Source organism: Ovis canadensis, chromosome 4 (genome assembly GCF_042477335.2).
Source record: "Ovis canadensis isolate MfBH-ARS-UI-01 breed Bighorn chromosome 4, ARS-UI_OviCan_v2, whole genome shotgun sequence".
NCBI lineage: Eukaryota > Metazoa > Chordata > Mammalia > Artiodactyla > Bovidae > Ovis > Ovis canadensis.
The window spans coordinates 22,984,587-23,010,955 of NC_091248.1; the positions used below are offsets into that span (position 1 = coordinate 22,984,587).

At 43.4% G+C, this 26,369-nt stretch overlaps 1 protein-coding gene across 3 annotated transcripts in view; it reads left to right on the top strand.

Annotated features, from left to right (window-relative positions):
* Positions 1–26,369, top strand: part of CDK14 (cyclin dependent kinase 14) — a 720,213-nt gene that overhangs the window by 608,994 nt on the left and 84,850 nt on the right. The window contains exon 15 of one of the 3 annotated variants that reach the window (XM_069587336.1): positions 17,229–18,210. The exons of the other annotated variants lie outside the window; for them this stretch is intronic. The gene's annotated coding sequence lies outside the window, so the exon portion shown is untranslated. Of the gene's footprint in view, positions 1–17,228; positions 18,211–26,369 lie in introns of those variants that run through there. 3 annotated transcript variants of the gene reach the window in all.

The following is a 26,369-nucleotide window of genomic DNA, read 5'->3' on the forward strand; positions in this document are numbered from 1 at the left end:
GCTAGAATTCTTACAGTGCAGCACATTTCTTGGTACAAATCATACATAATCATGAGCAGAGGAAGGGCATATTGGGACTTGGTTTGGCATGAGTTTTAAAGAGAATGAAGAAAAGGGATTTGGGGAAATTGAGAAGAGATATTCAAGATATTCTTTAGAAAGTCAGCAAGAAAGCACAAGAGGAGAACTGAACATGTTACATCCAGGGGATGTGTGATGTGAGGAACACGGTAGAGTGGGGGCAGTCTGGAAGAAAATTTGTTTGTTTTATGGCCCCTGTAGGGGTTGTTGAAAACCATTCCAAGTGAAAGGGGCTTCCCTGGTGGCTCAGACAGTAAAGAATCTGCCTGCAGTGTGTAATTATTAATGCAACATAGTCATGTGGTTGGACTTCCCTGCTTGTAAACAACCTACCTGCCAGTGCAGGAGAAATAGGAAACTTGGGTTCAATCCCTGGGTCGGGAAGATCCCCTGGAGAAGGAAATGGCAACCCACTCCAGTTTTCTTGCCTGGAGAATCCATGGACAGAGGAGCCTGGTGGGCTACAGTCCATGGGGTCGCAGAGTCAGACATGACTTAATGACTAAACAACAAGAGATCCTATATAAAAATCTTTCTTTTTCTACAGCTCACTAAAAACATAACTAAAAGGGTGAACAAGCCATTCTGGGCGTTCTCTAACCACAGTGTCTGGCAAGGGTTGAGTAGAGGCTGCCTTTTTAGGAAAGGCTGTGTTCTGAAATTTGCTACAGTCCCTGGCACTCACAGGTGTCCTGCCAGGGAAGGTGAGAAGCAGTTGCTGTTTACCTTCATCTTTTGTCTGTTGTTTTTCTTACAGTAGAGGGAAAAGAAAAATGAAATAGTTCTTGTAACTGTATCTCTGTCCTAAATGACAAATGTGAAAATAGCCCAAAGGAGCCTTTGTTACAAGAAGAATTGGCAAGAACATACTTCTTTGTGTAAGTAACTAGCGCCTTTCGCTCACTAGTCTCTTGGCCCTTAGAATCTTTTCTATTTAACAATTAATCAGGTTCACTGTTATATGTGTTTATGTTTACATATAGTTTCCAGGGAACCAGGAGCAAAATGAAAAGAGTTTAGCACGTTTGTAGGGAAGAAAGATATTCGTGGAAGTAAAGGGCCCAGATGAATGAGAACCAGAAGAAAGCTGGCAAACATTTATGCCAATGAATCTCATAGATGGCTTTGGGAGAGAGACCAGGGCATGGTGGTGCTGGTCAGCTCGGGCTCCCGTAACAGAGTGCCATGACTGGGTGCTTTCAGTGACTGGCTTGACTCCTGATGAGGCTCTCTTTCTGGCTTACAGACAGCCACCTTCTCACTGTGTTGTCACATGGCATGGTGGGGTTGGGGGGTGGATATATCTGACCCTTCTTATAAGAACACTAATCCTGGGGCTTCACTGGTTCTCCTGTAGTTAAGAATCCGCCCTGCGATGCAGGGGACACCGGTTCCATCCCTGATCCAAGAAGATACCACGAGGCAACTGAGCCCACGTCCCACAATTACTCAGCCCATGCTCCGAAACAAGAGTAGCCCCCACTCACCAAAACTAGAGCAAGCCCACACATAGCAACAAAGACCCAGCAGAGCCAAACATTAAAAAAAATAAGTATATAAAATTAAAAGAAAAGACACTAATCCTATCATGGGGATCCCACCCTCGTGAATTCATCTAAACCTAATTGATCTACCAAAGGCCCCACCTTGGGAATGAGGGCTTCAACATGAATTTTGGGGGGCGCATTCAGTCCATTACAATGGTCACTATTGCCAAGCAGTTTACAGTGCAGTAAATGGCATGAGATACAGATGATTAACTCAAGGTAAAATGTGAATACTGTTTGTTATACATGCCTAAATAAAATGCAATCAAAAAAGAAGGGACAGACCTCACTGAGTCAGGGGATGCTTCATGGAGAAGAGAGCATCTGGGCTAAAGCTTGAAGCCTAGTGGGAAGCTGCTGTAGGATACAGGGAGCTCAGCTCTGTGCTCCGCGATGACCTAGAGGGGTGGGATGGGGAAGGGTGGGGAGGGAGGCCCACCAGGGAGGGGATACATGTATACATACAGCTGACTCACTTCTTTGTACAGCAGAAAGCAACCCCACATCGTAAATCAATTATATTCCAATAAAAAATAAATAAAACCTGAAGCCCAATGTCCCACAGCTGAGTGGGAGCTGCATTCATAGCCCTACACAACAATATGCTGGAAATGTAAATGAGTCCTGTGTCATCCCATTGCACTCACCATTCGTCTTCTGATTTCTGACAAACCTGCTTTATTTTAGATGTTTCAATCACAGTCAGTCCAAGCCTATGCAATTATTTAGTTGCTAGTGTCTAGAGGAACTTTGACTACCTCTGGAGATAAAATTAGAGCTGCGAGAACTGCAGTGCCCCCCAGCACCTTGTCCAAATTGAGTTAATTAATCTGTAACTTGAACACCCTAAAGGCCCTATTTAAATACAATTTCACTGTTAGTGAGAAACTCCAGGAACCTGATTAAAACTGAATGTAGTCAAAAATAAAAAGTGTGAATCTGTCTTTAATCTGAAATTCTCAACATGAAAATGTGGCATAAGTTTCATATTGTTTCAGCTGGCTCTTAAATACATATCACAATTATTAATAAAATGATAATATTCTATATAAACTTCATGAAGACACGATTGGGCTGAAAATATCTGAGATTTCCACATAAACACTTGTTGTTAAAAATATAAATAAGATGCTATCATTTGGGGTCATATTTAGATGGTAATATTCTTTCATAAATATTTCAGAATTAAAAACACAGTGTATGCCTGCTAAGTTACTTCAGCCATGTCTGACTCTTTGCAACCCCATGGATGGACTATAGCTCACCAGGCTCCTCTGTCCATGGGATTCTCCAGGCAAGAATACTGGAGTGGGTTGCCATGTGCTCCTCGAGGGGATCTTGGGCATCTCCTGCACTGGCAGGCAGGTTCTTTACCACTATCGCCACTTGGGAAGTCCAAAAATGCATTGCTGTTGCTGCTGCTGCCAAGTCGCCTCAGTCACGTCCAACTCTGTGCAACCCCATAGACAGCAGCTCACCAGGCTCCCCCGTCCCTAGGATTCTCCAGGCAAAAACACTGGAGTGGGTTGCCATTTCCTTCTCCAATGCACCAAAGTGAAAAGTGAAAGTGAAGTCACTCAGTCGTGTCTGACTCTTCATGACCCCATGGACCGCAGCCTACCAGGCTCCTCCATCCATGGGATTTTCCAGGAGAGAGTACTGGAGTAGGGTGCCATTGCCTTCTCCGCCAAAAATGCATTAGGTACATAGAATTCAACTGCAGCTTTCGTCTCTGACTAGTTTTCATAGATTCAGTCAGCTTTCCCATATTTGTGTCAATACAAGGGAGAGGTGACACAGGTAATCCAGAAGTCATTTAGAGGATGCCTTGTTTGAACTGCAGCTGTCCTTTCAGAGTAATTTTCAGCATGGTCTAATAGAAAAATGAGTTTGTCCTTCTTAAAATGGTACCCATTTTGGAGAGGGAATTCCCGAATGTCTCGATACCTAGAGCAAGGCCACAAAAGGGATAATCCACTGACAGATATTAGAGGGTTTTTTAAAATGTATATTGAAAGCAAGCCAAGGGAAGGATCAAAGATGAGGAAAGAACAGGAAGAGGATCGAAAGGAAAGAACATAAGCTATGTCTAGCTTTTCATTTCTACTCTCAGACTTTTAGGTTATGTTCTTAGAGTTAGATAGGGGTTGCGGACGAGGGGGCAGGGAAAAAGAGAAAGGAATTCCCTGGTGGTCCCGTGGTTAGGACACTATGCTTCCCCTGCAGGGAATCTGGGATTGATCCGTGGTCTGGGAGCAAAGATTCCAGAAGCCGAGCAACCCTGCAGACAAGCTTTTCTACATGGAAATTTGAACATTGAGATAGTGTTACAGTCTTGTCATTCACACTCTTTTTATCCTTAACTAGTTGCTGAAACTTGCCTGGGGAAAGCCATAGGTTTTTGCTGCGCAGATAGAGAGCAAGCCCTGCAGGGACTTCCCTGCGGTCAGTGATGAAGACTTCACCTTCCGATGCAGGAGGTGTGGGTTCGATCCCTGGTCTGGGAGCTCAGATCCCACATGCCTCGAGGCCAAAACACTAAAACAGTAAAAGCAGAAGCAATGCTGTAACAAATTCAATGAAGACTTTAAAAAGGGTCTGAATCAAAATCTTTAAAATAAAAAAAAAAAAAGATGTCAAGTGCTCTTAAAAGCAAAAAGGAATGGGTCCTAAGAAGAACACTAACTGGGTGAGACAGAAGGAGGGGTGACCTGTTCTTTTCAGTGTTGTAAGATTTCCCACTGATGTTGATAACCAATAAATATGAAGACCTGTTCTGATTGAGCAATCTCACTGCAATCCATACAGTGCCTTAGCTCTTTCTACGTACCTTTTTAGAGGGCTGAAATGTAAGTTAATGAACCAGCCAGGGCTGCATGCCAACATGACTTGAAAGTTAACTGGAATTTATTGATCTGCAGCCTACAAGCTGTTCTTTGCTGCACTGCACATAAGAAAGTCAGTCTTTAAAGTCGGCCAAATTTTTTTTTTACTTCGAAAAAGATCGTTTACATCTTTAGATAGCACTGTTGTTTGGCTGGTACCTTCTACCCCTCTCCCCCTCCTCCCAAAGTGGGTCATTAGGGACTAATGTTGACAGCAGTGATAACTAATGCAGCATTTATAATTCATGCTTCATTTTCTGCATTAATAGAGGGGAAATAAAGCTGTGGCTCACCAGCCTGGCTACTTTTCAGCCCCTGTCTGTGAGGGGTGTAAGGGAGGGGAAGTTTAAGGGGTAGGGGGGCAACAGAAAGCTCCTGGTTGCCTTTATTAACCTGTTAAGAATCTAGCCTCCCTGGATGTCCCAAATGCCTTAAGCCCATTTCAGTTTTCCACTAGATGCTTTCTCTTGAAGAGCCACCTGTTGGGTGGATCTAAGCCCTTCCTATCAGGTGTCCTGAAAGAGCCTTTTAAACTTCAAAGGGGCTTACCTGGCTTTACTGTTCAGACAGTGAGTATAATAGACACCCACATGTGTGTCCTTTGTGATTTTATAAACTTTTCCAGTTGCCTCTCTCAACTTCTGGTTTTTCTAAGCTGAACAAACTAACAGCCTCCATTTTCCTATTGTGTTTTGTCTGTCTCTATTTTTCTTTGATCTCTCTCACACACACACACACACACTCACACACACTCACACACATGTTGAGGTTTTTTTCCTTCCGCTCTCTAAAACTATACCTAAGATATTTTATTTTCCCAGTTTCACTGGACTTGCCTAATCAAGTACCTTACAAGACATAGTGATCGAACCTGCACATATTGGGTAAGTGCAGATAAGCCAGTTTGGTATAAAGAGCATCCTTTACTTATCATTTTTCTGGTCCCCTAACTGCCCTACCTCCACCAACACCTAAATCTCTCCGTCTCTCTCTGGCTTATCATGCACACAGATCTTTCCATGACTTTAGGCATTTTATCACCTGCAAGAGGTAAATGGATTCTGCAGATAAAGCTTTTTATTTTTTTTTAAAGTGTGCTCTCTCTCTTTCTCTCTCATGCCAACATAATTTTTAATATTAAAAATAAAATCCAGCTGATGCTGGCTACTAGTTACTTTTAATACTTCTGTGATGGAAAATGTTGGTTCTACTCATCATTTCCCATCTTTAATCAAGTCCTCTCTCCATGAGAAAACACTTTCCCCAATCCCATGTTAACTCCATTTTTATAAACTGTCTTTGATGTGGAACCTTGTCAAAGGGTTTTGAAAGTTTAAATAAATTATGTGCTCTCTCAAATTATTTACCCTCTCAAATAACTCAGAATGATTGGAAAGACATGCCCTCTCTCTGTATAAAACATGTTGCCTTTCCCCTAACAGATTATGTTTGCACGAATGATAAATATCTTATACTTTATCATAGATGTTACTGACTTGCCAAATATGAAGTGAAGGTTTGAGTTTCAGGATCCTAACTGAACTCATTTTTTTTTTCCCTTAAAAATCTGGATAATGGATAAACAATCCAGGAAAACAACCAACTCTGAAATTATTTCTTTTTTGGTATGATAATGCTGCTGCTGCTAAGTCGCTTCAGTTGTGTCCGACTCTGTGCAACCCCAGAGACGGCAGCCCACCAGGCTCCCCCATCCCTGGGATTCTCCAGCCAAGAACACTGGAGTGGGTTGCCATTTCCTTCTCCAGTGCAGGAAAGTGAAAAGTGAAAGTGAAGTAGATCAGTCGTGTCTGACTCTTAACAATCCCATGGACTGCAGCCCACCAGGCTCCTCCGTCCATGGGATTCTCCAGGCAAGAGTCCTGGAGTGGGGTGCCATTGCCTTCTCCGTTTGGTATGATAATACTTAATATAATTCTTTATTCTTCTAATCTACACTTTTAATTATATTTAACCTTAAAATGATCACGTTTAATGGTAAAATCACCATAAGGAAATCAGTCAAGAAGTAAAAAGGAACCAGTTAAAATTTTGTTTCTTTATCTTTTTGTGTATCAGTCTGTCTATAAATATATACATATGTACATATATAACTCATAGCCAGATTCTAAATAACATGTGAATGATACAAAATAATTCATTTCAAAAGAGAATTTGCAAATCAGATAATGATGTGCACATAATTACATTTTGCTCATATAGGAATTCTGCATTTCCAGCCCCTTTAATAAGATATGATGGCAGCATCTTTGGTTAAATGTGAAGTTTGTGAGGTAATAATTAGCTTTAGCCCCTTAGGTTTGAAAGTGGAGTGCCCCCTGTAAGTCCGATCCTTTTCTGGATGTTTAGACTACAAAATCAGGTGAGCCTTAGTGCCCATCTTTCGGGGTACTGCAGTCTTGTGGGGAAGACAGACTGCAGTCACGAGTCTGCCCAGAGTCATGAGGACTGTGGTCAGGGATGCCCAGGAGTCCCAGAGGAGCATGACGAGGGCTGTAAACATGGTTTCTGGTGTCGTCGTTGCTCAGTCTCTAGATCGAGTCTGACTCTCTGTGACCCCGTGGACCGCAGCCCGCCAGGCTTCCCGCTCCTTCACCATCTCTCAGAGCTTGTGGGTACTCATATCCCTTGAGTCAGGGATGCCATCCAACCATCCTGGCCTCTGTTCCCCCCTTCTCCTCTTGCCTTCAGTCTTTCCCAGCATCAGATATTTTTCATTCTTGTTTAGAAGTAGTACATCCAAGTCAACACATGCTTATTCAGTCCTTGCTGTTGGCTAGGCATTACAGGAGACAGGATATAGCTGCTGTCTATAAGAAGTCTGCAAACTAACAGCAAAAATTGTTGAGATTTTGTATAAAGACATAAGCCACTATATATATACACGTAACTCCCTCACAGTTAGGGAGACCGTGCCCTAGATTAATGGCCTAATGATTCTCAAGTGCTCTGGATGGACCCAATAGTCCCAGCTCATTTTTAGTAGTAATATTTTTTTGCTGCTCAGACTTTTACCATACAACAGTTTTGCGCTGTTTTAATGTTATGCTTTTCTCCTAGTTTTGGCTGCACTGGGTCCTTACTGCTGCACGCAGGCTTTCTGTGTGGCGGTGAACAGGGGCTGCTCTCGCCGCAGTCCGAGGGCTTCTCATGGCAGCAGCTTTTCTTGTTAGGGAGCACAGACTCTAGGCAGGTGGGCTCGGTAGCTGTGATACACGGGCTTAGTTGCCCCGAGGCATATGAAGCTTCCCGGACCAGGGACTGAAGCCACGTTCCCTGCACTGGCAGGCAGAGTCTTATCCACTAGACCACAGGGAAGGCCCAATTTTGCAGTCTTGAAAAAGAATCATGATGTGAATGCAAGTGAAAGGACTATTAGAGGATGCTGAGTATAAATAGCCCTGCCAATAGAGAAGTAGCACATAAGTTATGAGATATTATTTAAGTGGGATGAAAGGTTTATTCCAAAACATTCCTTCCCTGTTCTCAAGGCCTTTTCTGCACATGCCCTTTGCATTGGGAGCTTTTTCAAGAAAAAAGCACCACATTCAGCACACGCTACAGCCTATTTCTTTGTGTTCTTCCCTTTTTGACTGTCCTCCCCTTGTGCCAAGCTTCCCTGCACACCCCCTTCCCCAGGCGCTTGCGCACAGGATTCCAAGTGAGGAGAAGGCCTGCTGATTGCTGCATGTACTGTTCTCATGGTTCTTAGGGGTCACGTTCTCATAGTTAGTGGTTCAGGCTCTCCTTGCTCCCTCTCACTTAGCATATCGCTAATGCATAAAATGTTAATACCCCTTAGAAAGAACATACGTTACAGCCTCAAAGTCTTGTCAAGCACACTCTAATCCATTAACAATTTTAGACCTGACCAAAAGCTTATTCTTGACTTCATATCTGTTGCTACACTCTTTCCCATTATGTATCCCATACAAGTTCTGAGCACAATGATGACTTTAGATTAGCATGTGTTTTGATTGTGTTAGCTCTAAACTGTCTTATATGAATACACAAATTTCACTGTATGAAATTAAATACGTCATTTGGGTGTGTTCCAGTTGCCCTGAAACATTAATTTTATTCGTCTCCATTTTCCCCATCTCTTTATTGACCCAATGCATCCAGATCTATAATGTCAAAAAAAGCAAAAAATAGATTGATTGACTCGGGGAGTAGGGAATTGGAATGTAGTGATTTCACGCTCAGTTGTTGGCTAACAAGGCACCATGGTCTTTATTTAGTGAGGCCGCAGTGGTAGGAGATGAAGAATTGTGTAGGGCCCAGCTGCCGTGGTTACAGAGCAGGCAGCTTAAAGGGCTTCAGGGTTCCAAGTGTGAGGGGAATTGTCTCTTCCCAGCAGGTAAGAGATAGATCTAGACAGAGTCTGTCGTGTTCAAGATGCTGACTGGCCCGGCCAATTCATAAATCCTAAAAATTACAGCATCCTCTGGTTGGGAGGAAGGGAGAGAGGCATTTAGTAGAGCGCTTAACCCTTCTAATGCCAGGGAAGTAAGGCCTCCTGATTGATGATTGTTTACAAGGGGACAGTTTGTGTTTAAATCATTTTTAAAGCTATATTTCCCTTTTCCAGTCTCCTTTTAGATGAAAATATATTGTCAGCTAGTTGATTATCTCTTTAAGTGAAATTGGAGAAGGAAATGGCACCCCACTCCAGTGTTCTTGCCTGGAGACTCCCGGGGACAGAGGAGCCTGGTGGGCTGCTGCCTATGGGGTCTCACAGAGTCGGACACGACTGAAGCCACTTAGCAGCAGTAGCAGTTAAGTGAAATCTTGTCAGTCCATCCAATTTACTTTTACTGCTCTGTAGCAAAATAGTGTAATATATTTATATTATTTTTCAGATAATTGGTGGGTATTTTTTTACACATTGGCCTAAAATAACTAGAAAGACCTACTGTCTTGGTTGTGTGTGTGTACATACACTGCACATACATGTATGGGACTCCTAAATTTATACAACTTTTTAAACATTTAAGCTTTGGTATAATCTATAATGGGCTTCCCTGGTGGCTCAGATGGTAGAGAATCTGCCTGCAGTTCAGGAGACCCAGATTTGATCCCTGGGTTGGGAAGATCCTCTGGAGAAGGGAATGGCAACCCACTCTAGTATTCTTGCCTGGAAAATTCCGTGGATAGAGAAGCATGGTGGGCTGCAGTCCAGGAGGGGTTGCAAAGAGTCGGACACGACTGAGCGACCAACTCTTGCACTTTCATTTTTTCATAGTGCATAAGAATTTTGGTAAGGCAGTGTCTATGAAAACTAGTTTGCAAAGGCAATAAAGTTTCTGAATAGAATGCAAAGGACAGTGTTTACCGTATTAAGAAAACTATTTTCAAGCACATTGAAGTTACTGTTAATATGCTCATTCCAGGTGAACCTAGGAAGGACATCTACTTGGCAGATTTAGCCCTCCTCTAGTTTCTGTGCATCCTTAGAGATAATATGATTGCATCTCTTTAAACAGTGTTAGACCTTAGATTTTGATTCAGACATGTCTTGCCAGCCATCAATCCAAATTAGGTTTTACTATTATAAATATAAGATTCTTATTTCTTGGTTTTGTTTTTGCCTCATTAATGATTAAAGTATTTTTAAAATTTTGTTGATATGGAGAAAGGACACTGATATCATTGTTTTTGTTGTTCAGTTGCTAAGTCATGACCGACTCTTTGCAACCCTATGGACTGCAGCACACCAGGCTTCCCTGTCCTTTACCACCTCCCAGAGTTTGCTCAAACTTCTGTCCTTTGAGTCAGTGATGCCATCCACCCATCTCATCCTCTGTCGTCCCCTTCTCCTGCCTTCAGTCTTTCCCAGCATCCAGTCTTTTCTAAGAGTTGGCTCTTCACATCAGGTAGCCGAGATATTGGAGCTTCAGCTTCAGCATCAGTCCTTCCAGTGAATATTCAGGGTTGATTTCCTTTAAGACTGACTGATTTGATCTCCTTGCTGTCCAGGGGACTCTCAAGAGTCTTCTCCAACACCACAGTTCAAAAGCATCAATTCTTTGCTGCTCAGCCTTCTCTGTGGTCCAGTTCATATCTGTACACGACTGCTGGAAAAGCCATAGCTTTGACTAGATGGACCTTTGTTGGCTAAGTGATATCTCTGCTTTTTAATATGCTGTCTAAGTTTGTCATAGCATTCTTTTCAAGGAGCAAGCATCTTTTAATTTCATGGCTGCAATCACTGTCCTCAGATACCATTATCAATGTCCCTTATTTAATACCTGCCAGGTCCCAAGGATCGCATATCCCAGGAAGCATAGCTTGTTCTGAAGACTGGGATTCCCTGTGGAGACTGCTCCATTTCTTCTGCTCTTCTGTTCCACCGTTATTCTCACTCCCGTCTTGCTCACACCCCGATCTTCAGGCTGTCTCATAATTTGGGACAGAACCCAAATCCCCAGTTCCAAAGTGAGTCTCATTTGTTACCATAGTTACAGGTCCAGGAGGAGCATCCTCATCCCAGGGTCCATTCGGTGCACATCATGTCCTCAATACAGAATGGCCCTACTCTTAGTGGCCCATTGTTATTCAGAGCCAGATAACTCTGGGTCTCATCATGCCCTCGTTTCTGCAGAACATAACTTCACCTGAGAAAAGCCTGAGGGAATGTGATTTGCCTCTAAAATGGGGGATTGGACCTGAGCTTCCTTCTAGAATTATGATGGGTTCATCTTTTCTCTACTTTTTAAATATTTTGGCCATGCCTAGTGGCATGTGGGATCTTAATTCCCCCACCAGGGATTGAACCCATTAACCCCCTGCACTGGAAGCTCATACTCTTAAGCACTGGACCACCGGGGAAGTTCCTGATGGGGGTTCATTTTAAACTATGCCATTTTTATTCCTCTGGTTGGACTCTTAGGAGTTCTATTTTAAATCATGCTTGCCATACTTTTCCCACAGTCTAAGTAAAAACTGGTTTGGAATGACTTCTCTCTTGGAGTTCCCCATTTGGTTCCAAGAGGGTACATTTGTTCCTTATTCTGTAGATGAAGAGGAAGAATGCTTTCCTTCTCTTTCTCTGTGTATTCTCCCTCTGATCCAGGTTCATGCCTAGCTGGATAACGGAATCCACGGGTAGCTAAATATCTACATTTCATGGCCTCACGGTCATAGCTAAGATGGAAAGCAGAGACTCAATTTTGCCCACTTACGATGTAATGTTAAGACCCATAGAGCTCAAAGAGAGAAATGAAGTAATCTAAAGAAATGGAAATTAGGGCCAACATGAGGTGGAAAAATCCTTGCACTATGCAGACTCAGTTGGAGGTATACCCATGCATTATATAAAACCAAGCCTGGGTATTTAGGATTACAGTGTTCTTAAATGCAACCAGTGGCTTGATTGCTATATTCACCAGTCAGACTTTCCTCGTGTGGTTATAAAGCCCCACAGGAAAATTATAGCTCCCCATCTAGACCTCTTATTCATACAGCATTCTGTCTCGTGAATCGTGGTGTGATCTTTTGGTTTCTGTAGATACACAGCAACTTAAGGGTAATTTAGGATAGAGTCAGGGGAGAGTAACAACCAGAGTTACCCATTTGGGAATGTTCGCAACCAATAAAAGTTCTTTTTTCCTCTTCCTTCTCCCCTGATCCATTTTATCACCAAATCTCTAGGTAGGAACCATCTTGCCGTGTAAGAAATTAATATGATGGGTAAGACTTGCACGTTCCAATACTTATGGCTGATCCATGTTGATGTATGGTGGAAACCAACAAAATATTATAACTGGAGAAGGAAATGGCAATATCCTTCAATTAAAAATAAATAAATTTAACAAAAAAAAAACTTACATGTTCCATAGCTTTTATGCATCTCTTAGGTATCTGGCAAAGCTAAGTGGGCATAGGTCATATTTTCAGCTTTAGCAGTACCGCATACGGAGATTTTCAACATTTCCGGTGTTTGGTGTTGTATTCTGATCATCAGTCATGTGGAAGTTGCTTCCAGGATTTTCCTCAAGCAACTTAGCTTTAAGTACAGATTCCCCCTTTTCCTCTAATCTGTGATTTATTCAATAAGTTTTAGTTGAGTAGCTACTATGTGCTTTGTGCCACAGCTATAAAGCTTAAGTAGATATTATTAGTGAACTCAAGGAACTGGCAAATGAGCAGAAGAAGCATAACTGTAATTACACCAGATTAATTGAGGTGGGACGTGCTGTCACTCAAGTGTGAACACTGTGGTAGAGGAGACAGAAAATAGCAATTAAGACCAGCGTGTAAATAATAAAGCTTCAGCACGTAACTGTGGGAGACGTTATTGGTGGCACTGGCCTGGCTTGTATATGCTAATGATGACTTTTTATAATAACTATATGGCCCGTGGGTTGAGTCATTTTCCACACATGGGAAAACTACAAAGAAATACCAAATGTTTCTGGACAAACCCAAGTGATACTCTAAGAATCCAGTGGAAGAACTGATGCATATGTGTCAGTGAGGTGTGAGTGATGGAGCGGGGCTCTGGCTGGACCATGACCCACCGCGGAGCTGGTAGCTGATGGTAAGACAGCATACTGAAGGGATCAATTTGGCTGAGGTTTCCTGGAAAGATGCAGAGGTTGGAACTAAAGAATCAAAGAAGCCTAGACCCAGGGGCTTTAATTGTAGGTAGAGAAACTTTCAACCAAAGCTTAACAGACAGTAAGTATTATCTTGACCTGGGAAATGATACTACAGAAATGGTGGGATTTGAATATTAAATAACATTTATCACAAGAGGGGGCTCTGGTAATGAAATAGCATATATTCATTAAAAATTTTGGGGAAAGCATGAAAATAAATCCTTTATGGTCCCAGTACCTTAGAAACCATTTTGGTTAACATTTTAGTATATTTTAGGTTTTATTTTGGTTTGGAGTTTGGGGGTCTTTTCCTTTTTTAAACAAAATTGAATTCATGTTCCATATGGCTCTATATAATTTATAATCTGATCCCCCCCAACACTTGGTAAGCCTTGAACATTTTCTCATGTCATCAAATACTCTTCTGCAGTGTCGTTCTTTTATTTGTAGAGTTTATTTATCTACTTATTATTTGGGGCTGTGTTGGGTCTTTGTTGCTATGCAGGCTTTGCTCTAATTGCAGCAAGCAGGGGCTACTCTTGGGTTGCGGTGTGGGGGCTTCTCATTGTGGGGGCTCCTCTGGTGAAGCACGGGCTCTAGGTGTTCAGGCTTCAGAAGTTGCGGCTCCCGGGCTCTTGAGCACAGGCTCAATAGCTGTGGCACGTGGGCTTGGTTGCTCTGTAGGATCTTCCTGAACCGGGGGTCCAGCCCGTGCCTTCTGCATTGGCAGGTGAATTCTTTTACCCCTGAGCCATCAGGGAAGCCCACAAGTGGCATGCTTAGTGGTGTAGGGAGGTAGGTGCATGCTCAGTTGTGTCTGACTCTTTGTGACCCCGTGGACTGTAGCCCACCAGGCTCCTCTGTCCATGGGGTTCTCCAAGCAAGATTAGTGGAGTGGGTTGCCATTTCCTCCTCCAGAGGATCTTCCCAACCTAGGGATCATCAGACCCACATCTCCTGTCTCTCCTACATTGGCACACAGATTCTTTACCATGAGCCACCTGGGAAGACCTCTTAATGGTGTATAGTTCCTCATATGAATGTGCCACAATTCCGTTCCAGTTTTGAACTATTATAAATCATTTTGTGTTGAAGAGCCCTATAAATAAATCTTTTCAGTTCAATTCAGTTCAGTCGCTCAGTCGTGTCTGACTCTACGACCCCATGAATCGCAGCACGCCAGGCCTCCCTGTCCATCACCAACTCCCGGAGTTCACTCAGACTCACATCCATCGAGTCAGTGATGCTATCCAGCCATCTCATCCTCTGTCGTCCCCTTCTCCTCCTGCCCCCAATCCCTCCCAGCATCAGAGTCTTTTCCAATGAGTCCACTCTTCGCATGAGGTGGCCAGAGTACTGGAGTTTCAGCTTTAGCATCGTTCCGTCCAAAGAAATCCCAGGGCTGATCTCCTTCAGAATGGACTGGTTGGATCTCCTTGCAGTCCAAGGGACTCTCAAGAGTCTTCTCCAACACCACAGTTCAAAAGCATCAATTCTTCGGCTCTCAGCCTTCTTCATAGTCCAACTCTCACATCCATACATGACCACTGGGAAAACCATAGCCTCGACTAGATGGACCTTAGTCGGCAAAGTAATGTCTCTGCTTTTGAATATGCTGTCTAGGTTGGTCATAACTTTCCTTCCAAGGAGTAAGCGTCTTTTAATTTCATGGCTGCAGTCACCATCTGCAGTGATTTTAGAGCCCCCAAAAATAAAGTCTGACACTGTTTCCACTGTTTCCCCATCTATTTCCCATGAAGTGATGGGACCGGATGCCATGATCTTCGTTTTCTGAATGTTGAGCTTTAAGCCAACTTTTTCCCTAGGATAAAGTTCCAGAAATTTTTACTCAAATCTTCAGCCAACAGATACGGGTCATAGAGGTTGCTAGGACTACTGCCACATATAAAACACTATTTCAGGAAAATATAAAGTGGATGTAGTGTGCAGCATGGCTTTGACAAGAGATTCTGTGAGAAGCAATTTAATCTGGTACTGAAGAACTAGACAGCTTTGATTCCTATCCCAGTTCTGCTTGCTGTGTGACCTCAGTCAGAGAAATTCATCTCTGTGCCTTGATTTCCTTCTATGTAAAGAGTTCTAATTCATATGAAGCAATTAAAGCAGTGCTGGGCACATAACAGCTGGCATTATTGAGTTATTGTTAGTATTATTATGGTAATCATTTAGGTTTGAAGTACTAAGAGTCTAGATTGAATTGAAAGGAAAACTACAGAGAGAGAGACAAATCAGTAGGACTCCATGACGGATGGCTATATCGGCCAAAGGAGAGAAAGCGGTTTTTCAAACAAAAGTCAAAGTTTTTAAGCCTGGAGGAGTGAGTCTCTAGGAGTTGAGGTGGCTTTGGCCACTGAAGTTGACCCAGTGGGAGAGGGACGGCATACAGACTGAGGAAGGGCACGTTGCTATGGGGTGATCAGACGCGACCTGTCAGCAAACGTGAATGAGCTCCCAGGAGAGAGCAAAGCTTGGACCCCTGGAGGTAGGAGGAGAGAGGGAGGGTCAAGAAGGCAGGCAGACCAGACCAGCCAAAGAGAATGGAGAGGCGCCACTGCAGAAGTGAACAGAGAATCAGGTTTGGGGCACCAGAGAAGGGGAAACGTCACCAAGGCATGGGTCCTCATCGGCGCCAAAGTGGCAGAGAGTTCAGAGGTTGGGAGGCCCTGGTCGCTCAGTGGTAAAGAGTCCACCTGCGTTGCAGGAGACCCGGATTCCATCCCTGTATCAGGAAGATCCCCTGCTTAAGGGATGCCTACCCACTCCAGTATCCTTGCCTGGAGAATTCCATGGTCAGAGGAGCCTGGCAGGCTACCGTCCGTGGGGTCGAAAAGAGAGTCAGACACGACTGAGCAATTAAAATTTTCACTTTCTTTCACTTTCAGAGATTGACAGGAAATAAAAACCTTTGCTAATTCTAGTTAGTAAATTAAAGAAGTTTGAATATTCTTGATGTGTTCTAAGATGATGGTCTTTTCATTAGTTTTACTTCCAATATCTTAAAACGTTGAGAATTTTAGTCACTGTGTGTTTTGGATCATTTACAAACACTACTTAGGATTCTTTTTTGCCCTGTAAGTTACATTTTCGGAAATCTTGCAAAGCAGTTAGCTTTCCAACTTGCCTCCTAAGATATCTTTGTTTCTCAATCATAATCATCTTCGGTGCAGTTGCCTAAGCATTTGGTTCATGTAACCATTAAAAACACAGGGACAAAAATGCTGCAAAATAAACAGGACTGCAGATTTTACGCAGTAATCACTTGCCAAGTTTCCCCTTTGAAACCGAAGCCATTTTTGTGTCATTGAAATATAGTAGAATGGTCTATAAACAAGATTTCTGTTGCGTTTATATATTAAAACAGATGAAATCATTTTAAGTAAAATGTTAAAAGCATTTACTTCCTAATTCAGACCAAGCTTGGTCCAAAAAATGTTCATCGTTCATCCAGAATGTTAAAAAATGAAATATAACTGGGTTTTGATTCTCAGTTCATTTGCTTTGTAAACCTGGAAGGACTTTCCAGATTTAAAAGCTCCATCACGAATGTAAATCCTTTCTTATTTCTTTTGTTTCTTTCCACTTGGTGCAGGTTGTTTTCTCATGATCATTTCACTCTTACTATATGTTAAGGCTTGGCTTATTGGCACTCACTCACTCCCTTCTCACTTTGTATGTTGCTCTTACTAGAACTGGCCCCCAGACCTCTCATACTGGTTACCTGCCAGTAACAAGGCATCTGATTGGTGTTTTCCATCAAGCATTAAAGGATACTTGGTTTTGTTTGGGGTTTGACTTTAATTTGAAGAATAATTTTCCTCAAGTCCTGATCTACCTGACTTTGCATTAAATCATTTCTGAGTTTGATTTTTGCCTCAAAACACGTGTTTGGATAATTTTTAAATCTCTTTGTTAGATTCAGCTTAAACTGTTTTGTCTTTTTTTTTCTCCTGGTTTCTATTATTTCCTGGGTGCTCCACACACCACCGAGTCCAGATGGATTCTTTATAATGAATGTTTGACGATTTGAAGGAGGGAGTGAGGAGATTCTTTTTTTTTTTTTCTCCTGCCTACAGCTGCTCTCAATATGGCTCATCATAACTGAAAGGAAATGAATAAAGATGAGTTATCTGAACCGAAAATCAGCCACAGCGCAGAAGCAACTCGTCCACGAATCCAGTAGGGAAAAGGAAGTCATTGCTGTCGTTTATTTATTCATATATTTTTAATGGTGGCAGGATTATTTTTTTAAATCTTGTACCTTTGAGTCGTGGCCATTTGGAGCATTTGGGAAAGACCATATGGTTCCAAATGAGATTCCCATCACATTCTGTGCATTTGAAACCATTTATGCTGAGCCTCTTGGCACAACCTACTCCTGGAGCATGAGCAGACACATGCAAGAGCTGTAGACAGAATGGGAGAGCATGCAAATAGCGTCGGAGGAAATGTTAGTGGTTTGACTTGCCATTTTTGGATCAGCCTTCACTTGGATGAGACAACCTATATTTTATTTTAAGCAGTGATTATCTCCATATTTTGTGCATTACATGTCTCCCATGATTAATATCTACCCTCGTGACTTAGGGACCATCAGGGCTCAGAAGCATTTCAAGCAGGGGAAACATGTGGAAAGAGAGTTTTGAATTTGAGTCCAGATTAGGATGGAGGCTAAGGGTCATCACAGAACTTGCTGAATCACATATTTACCCTGTAAGCAGAAAAGATGTGGGGCTTTCCCAGTGGCTCAGTGGCAAAGAATCCTTCTGCCAGTGCAGGAGACACAGGTCCAATCCCTGGTCCAGGAAAAACCAACATGCCACGGAGCAACTAAGCCCATGAGCCACAACTGTTGAGGCTGTGTTCTCAAGCGCAAGAGCTGGAACTACCAAAGCCCGCAAGTGCTGGAGCCTGTGGGAGAAGCCTAAGTGCCAACTCGGGAAAACCCACATAGCAACAAAGACCCAGCACAGCCCCAAATTAATTAAATTATAAACAAAAAAAGTTATCAAAAACAGCCAGCACACACTCACAAACAGAAAGAAAAAAAGAAGAAAAGATTTAAGTGTGAAAGGCAATGTCTAACTAAAGTAATCTCCTGTCCTGTGGGATTTGCCAATAGGAGCACCTAAATTCTGGCCATAGTCAGCTTTTATTCATGACAAACAAGAGGCTCACTATTGGAAGTCACATTGTGGGTCTGGTTGTACCTCAGATTCACACAGACCCAGGGTCAAATCCCAGTAACATGATTTCTTGCTTTGTGTGCATGAGCAAGTCCCCAGTCTCTCAGAGGCTCGTTTTCTTCATTTCCAGGTATGCATAACAGTACTGATCCTGCCGCGCTGTTGGAGAATTATTTGAGAGAGCAGTGCCTCGCATTACATGAAAGGCATTGAGGCAGTGTGGCGTGGCCGTTAGGAATTCTGGTTTCACAGTCAACTGTCCGAGTTCTTCTATTTAAAAAATATATTGATTTATTTATTTGGCTGTTCCAAGTGTTAGTTGCAGCATGTGGGGTCTTTTAGTAGTAGAAAGCAGGATATTATTCCCTGACCAAGGATCAAATCTGGCCCCCCTGTGTTGGGAGTGTAGAGTCTTAGCCATTGAACCACCGGGGAAGTCCCCAGCCATCCCAGCTTCTGACACTTAACTTCGTGACCTTGGAAACATAGCCTGGTAATCACATTCACATCTCCTAGAGCTGTGATGGGAAGTGACAGGGAGGTGACCCGTGTACAAGACTTCGAGCCGTATTTGCCCAGTATTTGGAGGTGCTCACTACTCTCATATGCTGACCTCAAAGAATGGTCAAGCAGATGGGTGTCTACACCTGTGATTCTTGGCACATCATGAGCAAACAATAGGTGGAAATTGCTGTCCCTGTCATGTAAAGTAATCCAGTGTGGAGTCCCCCCTTGCCAGGAGCACCCTTGATGAGACACACCTGGCTCTTCATTGTGGAGTTCCTTATGGCCACAGAAGCATCTGGTCCGGCACTTAACATCTCTCATGATCCTTCTCCAAAGCCAGGATAAGCTCTACAGCCCCCAGGAAACTTTTTTTTTTTTCTCCTTGCCCAACTCAGAAGGTTTTGACATCCCATTAGGCTATGGCACTTCCAGGCTTGTTACATTGGAGAAGTGGAATTAGTCACAATGTACATATTCATGAAATATGAGACATTCTGTATTCTGAGTAGTTTTGCCTGCAAAGTCATGTGTCCTCTCCACCATAAGTTACATTATATTAAGCATAGCTTTGGAAAAGGAGGATGGTGAGAAGGTCATTCCAAGGCAGATGCATGAGTGAGGGATCTTTGCAACCTGACGCAGGTGAAGAGCTGGTGGCCAAAGGGTTGATGGTTTTCTCCAGCTCTGAAATAGTCAGATCATGGGCACTGGGGAGCTTTCGACGGCCTGGCTCTCTTGAAGTAACTCAGAAAAATTGCTCTGAACTTCAGGGCTCCAGGAGAGAAGGGAAATTATGTTGCATTTTCAATAATGTGGCTTCCCTCATAGCTCAGTTGGTAAAGAATCCACCTGCAATGCAGGAGAGCCCGGTTTGATTCCTGGGTTGGGAAGATCCACTGGAGAAGGGATAGGCTACCCAGTCCAGTATTCTTGGACTTCCCTTGTGGCTCAGCTGGTAAAAAATCCGCCTGCAGTGCAGGAGACCTGGGTTTGATCCCTAGGCTAGGAAGATCCCCTGGAGAAGGGAAAGGCTACCCACTCCAGTATTCTGGCCTGGAGAATTCCATGGACTGTATAAGCTCTCAAAGTTGTTAGTTATTCTGATTGGGGTGTTTTGTTGTTGTTGTTGTTTTTTTCTGTAATTTGCTGAACCATCCTTCTTATTGCTGAATGCTTGAATTGCTTCCATTTTTCTCTTTTTGTTATTGTAGCTAACATTGGTAGAAAATATAAATAAATAATAAGCAGTGACTAGAACTATTCTAATTCTAGTGACTAGAATTATTTCTGTGTCTTTATATCTGAAGTGAACAAATTGATGGGGCAGATGGCTTCTGACTTGAAAGACTCCTAGTAGAGGTGGCATTTGACCTGGATCTGGACAAGGCAGCAGCAGTGTGGATATTGAGGGGCAGAAGTGGGTGGGTGGGCAACAAGGACTCAGCCAGGCGTGGGGGCACCAGGTCTGTGGCGGGCTGGCCAGGGTGGGCGTCCTCTCAGGGCAGCACAGGGCAGTGGTGAGGGCGGGTTTCTTAGAAAGAGTGGAAAGTAAAACTGAAAAGCTGAATTCACTTATTTTGGAAATCAAGACATCCACTGTAAAAGTTCCAGTGTTTCCTGAGAAAAACCTGACTGGTAAGACTCCTGAATTGCAGGGTTTATTGCTCAAAACAGTACATTTTTCTTTAATACCAGAGCTGAGTGAGGAATAAGTTTATATTTTGATTCCAGGTAACAGCACAAGCTATTTCTGTGATAGGCTAATCCTTAAACAGCTATGGAGTGGAGGTACCCAAATCCTGCTTTTACAGTGGAGTCAGTCAACCTCTTCATTATTTTAATTATACTCTTGTTAATGAACTTCAATAAACTTTACTGTTTCCAAACAGTTTGAACAAGACAACTATTTAATAAATAAAAAACCAAATGAGCCAAAACCGGCTGTTTTTAAATCTAAGAAATGATCACAGAATAAATTGTTAAACCAAATATTAAAACAACAAAGTGTGTAGATACCGTTAAAGTCTTCTTGGCATTCAGCACTTAGCTAGAACATAATAAATAACATATTAGTCTTAGTTTTTCCCTCAATTTGTGAGTCAATAATTTCTATTAACAGTTCATAAAATGGCACGTCAACATGAAATGTAAGTGCGTTTCTTATAGAATGCTGAAGCAATAAAATCCCCACAGAAGTCGAGAAAGCAAATTAGCTATTCTCCCTTCTCCTACCTTGATGTTTAAGAAAGATTAACTTTTCTATGGGTGTCGCAGATGTTTGTTATTTTTTAAAAACTCATGAAAGAAGCACATAAACGAGAACAGTCACTGCCTTCTTTGGCAGGCTGCGGGCATGAACGGACTTGTTAGAAAACCCTCAGTGGAGGACTTTATAACACGTGGAAACATTAGATTATACACATTCTCACAAAATGGTCTTTCTTTCAGAAGAGCATCTTCTTAAAGCCATCCAACAAAAACATCCAAGTGTAAGTTTTCAAAAACCTCCGTTAAAATTCCACAGTCCCAAGCTGACTTCATTCATTCGGCCACTGAGTACGTATTTATTTATTGCTTCTTGTATGTATGTACAAGAGGGGTTTCCCTGGTGGCACTGATGGTAAAGAATCTGTCCACATGTATAAGAAATCGCACTGGGTGCAACGGTTTCCTTAAGCACTGATTTCTCTAAAAATATATATTTGTATTAGTGAGTACCTTTTCATTGTTTTATATTAACGGTTTCTTCTCTGTGTATTCCTAGTGATTATGTAAGCTTCTTATGGAAGGGAAGTGATCTTTGTGTGTGCGGTTGCTTCAGTGATACCTTTGTGCTCATTCCTGAGGAAGGCAGGTAGGGAGACTTTTGGAAAGGGATGGGGGGTGTAGTGGGCTTCCCCAGAGGCCCAGTGGGTGAAGAATCTGCCTGCAGTTCAGGAGACTTGAGTTGGATCCCTGGATCAGGGGAGGCAGGAGGCAGGAGACTGGGGAGCCCAACGCAGCCCAGTGCAGGCTCCCCCTGGGGAGCAAATGGGAGAAATGGATTGCTGTGAATTGGGCTGGGCAAAGGGCAAGGGAGCCAAGGACCGAAGGCACCTATAGACATGGGACTGGATGAACAGCAGAGACCCCAGGATCAGAGTTCAGATCCCAGCCTTACCGCTTCCTGCCTCTGTGGCCTGGACAACTTGCTTACCTCTCTACACTTCTCCTTTGTTGTTGTTTTTTAGTTGCTAAGTCATGTCTGACTCTTGTGCGAACCCATAGACTATAGCCCTCCAGGCTCCTCTGTTCATGGGATTTTCCAGGCAAGAAATACTGGAGTGGGTTGCTATGCCCTCCTCCAGGGGATCTTCCCAACCTAGGGATTTAATCTGCGTCTCCTGCGTTGGAGGATTCTTTACCACCAAGCCGCCAGGGAAGCCCACACCTCTGCTTCCTCATTTAATAAAAGGGAGGAGATAATGGTAGTAATAATAATAATTATATCTACCTCATAGGCTTGTTGGGAGGGTTGCTGCTGCTGCTGCTGCTAAGTCGCTTCAGTCGTGTCCGACTCTGTGCGACCCCATAGATGGCAGCCAACCAGGCTCCACCATCCCTGGGATTCTCCAGGCAAGAACACTGGAGTGGGTTGCCATTTCCTTCTCCAATGCATGAAAGTGAAAAGTGAAAGTGAAGTCGCTCAGTCATGCCCGACTCTTAGCGACCCCATGGACTGCAGCCTACCAGGCTCCTTTGTCCATGGGATTTTCCAGGCAAGAGTACTGGAGTGGGTTGCCATTGCCTTCTCCGAGTTGGGAGGGTTAAATGAAGTCAATATATATATATAAAGTTCTTAGGGTAGTGTCAGACATGTAGTAAGTGATGGATCAATTTCAGCTGTTATTATGGTTAGAGATCCCCTTAGAGGGAAGGCCATGCAGTCAGAGAGGTCAGCCTGAGGTAGGATGGTGATGTTCTCAAAGCCATTCCAGACCCCTTTCCTGGCAGATGTGCATACAAGGTGTGCATTTTGTATCCCTAGATCATTGTTCCTCAGTTATCTCTGTCTTCAAAAAAACAAGTTTATCTGTATGAACAGAGTCTACAGCATGCATCCTATAATCATGTGCTGACATAGAAACTGTAAGGAATCAGTGTCATTTATCTGTCTTTCATCACATTTAGGGTGATAGGGTGAATGAGCACCATGTTAGGAGTCCAGAGACATGGGTTTGGGACTACATCTAACCTTGTCACTGACTAGCTGTGACCTTAAGCATGCCCCTTCTTCTGTACGAGGTCTCTGACTCCTTTCCTGTAAAATGAGGATAGCCTTTGGGGCTCCCAGAAGGCCTTTCAACTCTAGTAGTCTGTACTAAGGCATCACTGAGTTCTAGCTAATAACAGTTTCAAGTGGGAATGGTGTTCATTCATCACACTATACTGAGTAAAATCAGAGAGCAGGAAGACCAAGGATACAGACCTCCTAAAGGTGGCACCCATGAGCTCCATCCCCACCGCCCACAGGAGTGAGGACAGGAAGCTCACCCCTGACCAACAAGGTGTTCAGTCACATTTCAGGAACTGTGTCCTACAAGCCTGTAGCGGGCGAAAGCAGCAAAGATCTTATTGCTGAAATGTAATTGTGTTGCCTCCTGGGCCCCTGACACTGCTCTGCATGTCCATTCCGTGTCCCGCTGGCCCAGAAGTCTGGACTGAACCAGCGCGAGGGCATGTCCAAGCCCCGTAGAGGCCAGTGCAGCAGCTGCTGGGAGGTTTGCAGTGTGACCGTTTCTAACAGTAGGTTAAGTGTTTTGAATGGAGGGCCTTGGGCCCAAGGGGAAAAATAACACTGCAGTTATTCTGAATTATTGCAGAATTAGATGATCTGCACTGTAGGTGGCGCTAGTGGTGAAGAACCCGCAGGAGACTGGCGGGACGTGGGTTTGATCCCTGGATTGGGAAGATCCCCTGAAGGAGGGCATGGCAACCCACTCCAGTATGCTTGCCTGGAGAATCTCTATGGACAGAGGAGCCTGGCGGGCTACAGCCTATAGGGTCGCAGAGTCGGACACAACTGAAGCAGGTTAGCACACACACACACACACACACACACTGTAAGAAAAATTTTAGATAAGTGGGGTTTGCAGCTTTACACGCACAAGTTTGTTGTTATTGTAGCCAGTTTGGTGTCTGAATCTTGGGCTAGCAGGTGACGCTGAACTAGGTGTGTGAGCATATCGTATTTATAGTGTCTGAGTTTTTGTTTCTTCCCTTGGGAAATGGCAATATTAAAAGCATCCACTTTATAGGGAAGCTGTAAGGACAGATTTCTAGAAGTGGCAGGTGACATACAGCTTTATCTGCAGAGCCAGGACGTTGGAAACTCAATGTTGAACAATAGGTGAATGGTTGAGCCAATTATTGTACAGCCATATGATGTTCATTAGAGTAACAAGCCATTCTTTCACTGATGTAAAAGTAATTACAGCCAGCTGAGATCCAAAGTGATGAGGAAGTCTTAACTGGGTAGAGGGGAAATAGTAATTATAATCACTAATATGTATATAGTGGTCATATGCCAGATCCTAGGTAAGTCTTGCATTTGTAACTACTCATTAAATCCTCAGAGTAACCCTAAGAAAGAGCTACTATTATTATATAAACTCATTTTGCACATGAGGCTACTGGGGCAAAGTAGTATTAAAAAATCTATTGGGGGCTTCCCTTGTGGTCCAGTGGTAGAGAACCTGCCTTGCAATGCAGAGGACACTGGTTCAGTCCCTTACGTGGGAAGATCACACATGCCACTGGGCAAGTAAGCGCATTCACCACAACTACCGAGCCTGCACACCTAGAGCGTATGCTCAACAGCAGAAGCCACCGCGGTGAGAAGCCTGCACGCCACAACTAAAGAGCAGCCCCTGCTCGCAGCAGCTGGAGAAAGCCCTGGGTGCCGCAGTAAAGACCCAGTGCGGCCGAAAGCAAAAGTTTGGGTTTTTTTAATTAAAGAAAAAAAAAACAAAACCATATCTGGCCAGTAGGTGGCCAGGCCGGAATTAGTATAAAGGAAGTGGGGGATGTGTGTGTGGTTAGGAAGCAGAGTGGACGAAAGATGTCTCCGCCAGGTGTCACCTAACTAAGATTTCCTTGATAAATGTAGGACATGGCTGTGTTGCAGACGAATGAAACACACCATTATAGCAGTGCTGGCATCGGAGCCTAGCAGCCCGCCCAAAATACAGATGGAAACCGCCACATACTCTGCGTGGAAAGCCCTTCACGTATCAAGGTTGGCGGCTGATGATTCCGTAAACTTAATATCCGATTACAGACCTCTTTTTTTTTTATTTTTTTTTTTGCCTGCCTGTTCTACGCTGCCTGCCTTTCTTTATTGAACACAAACTGTGACGTCCTGAAGGAATCCAAGACAATTTGTAAGACACCGTGTCAGGCCCTTTTTAGTCCCAGTACCCCCTGGTGATCCAAGGTTGGGGTCTAAAAACTAGAACAGAACAGAGACAAGGAAGAAAACACCGACTTGCCACAAATACATGTAGAGCGAAGGAGGTATTTTTGTTTAAAAGACAGACAGCTGAGGAACAGTTTATTTGATCCCTGCTGCTTGAGGGACAGTGGGGAAAGAAAGGTGTTTTTGTGATCACTCTTCAGCGTTCCCCGCGCGGCTTGGTTCGCACAGTCACAACAAGAACATGAGCTCTAATAATACATCGCCACCAACCACAGATATGTTGCTGGCATTATGCACAGTAGTATCTAACATTCAGCCCCTTTTGATTACTTCCAGCCCTGTGACATTTAGATGGCTGCACATTTCTTCTAACCTCAGAAAGTTCAGAGTTGACAGCATACATCCCATAATCACGTGCTGACATAGCAACTGCAAGGCGTCGGTGTCAATTATCTGTCTTTCATCACGTTTAGGGTGATAGGCTGAATGAGCACCGTATTAGGAGTCCGAAGACGTGGGTTTGAGGCTACGTCTAACCTTGTCACTGACTAGCTGTGACCTTGAGCATGTCCCTTCACCCCTACAAGGCCTTGGACTCCCTTTCTATAAAATAAGGCTAGAGTTTGGGGCCCCCAGAAGCCTCGAATAGTCTGTGCTAAGGCATCACTGAGTTCCAGCTAATAACAGTTTCAAATGAAAATGGTGTTCATTCGTCACATTCCACTAATAAACTCACAGAGCAGCATGACCCTGAAAGTGGGCATCTTAGACACTTGTAATCTTCACCCGTCAGCTGGTGACGGCTCATGGAGTTCTCCAAGCAAGCCATGCATACCCTTTTCTAAAAGGAGACGTGGGAACGTCAGCGTACATTTAAGCATTTTAATGTCAAATGCCTCTGCACTGTTTCTTTTTGAATGTTTTTAAATTTATTTTTAATGGGAAGGTAATGGTTTTACCATGTTGTGTGGGTTTCTGCCATGCATCGACGTGAATCAGCTGTAAGTGTACATATATCCCCTCCCTCTTGAGCCTGCCTCCCACCCCACCCCCTCACATTGTTTTTT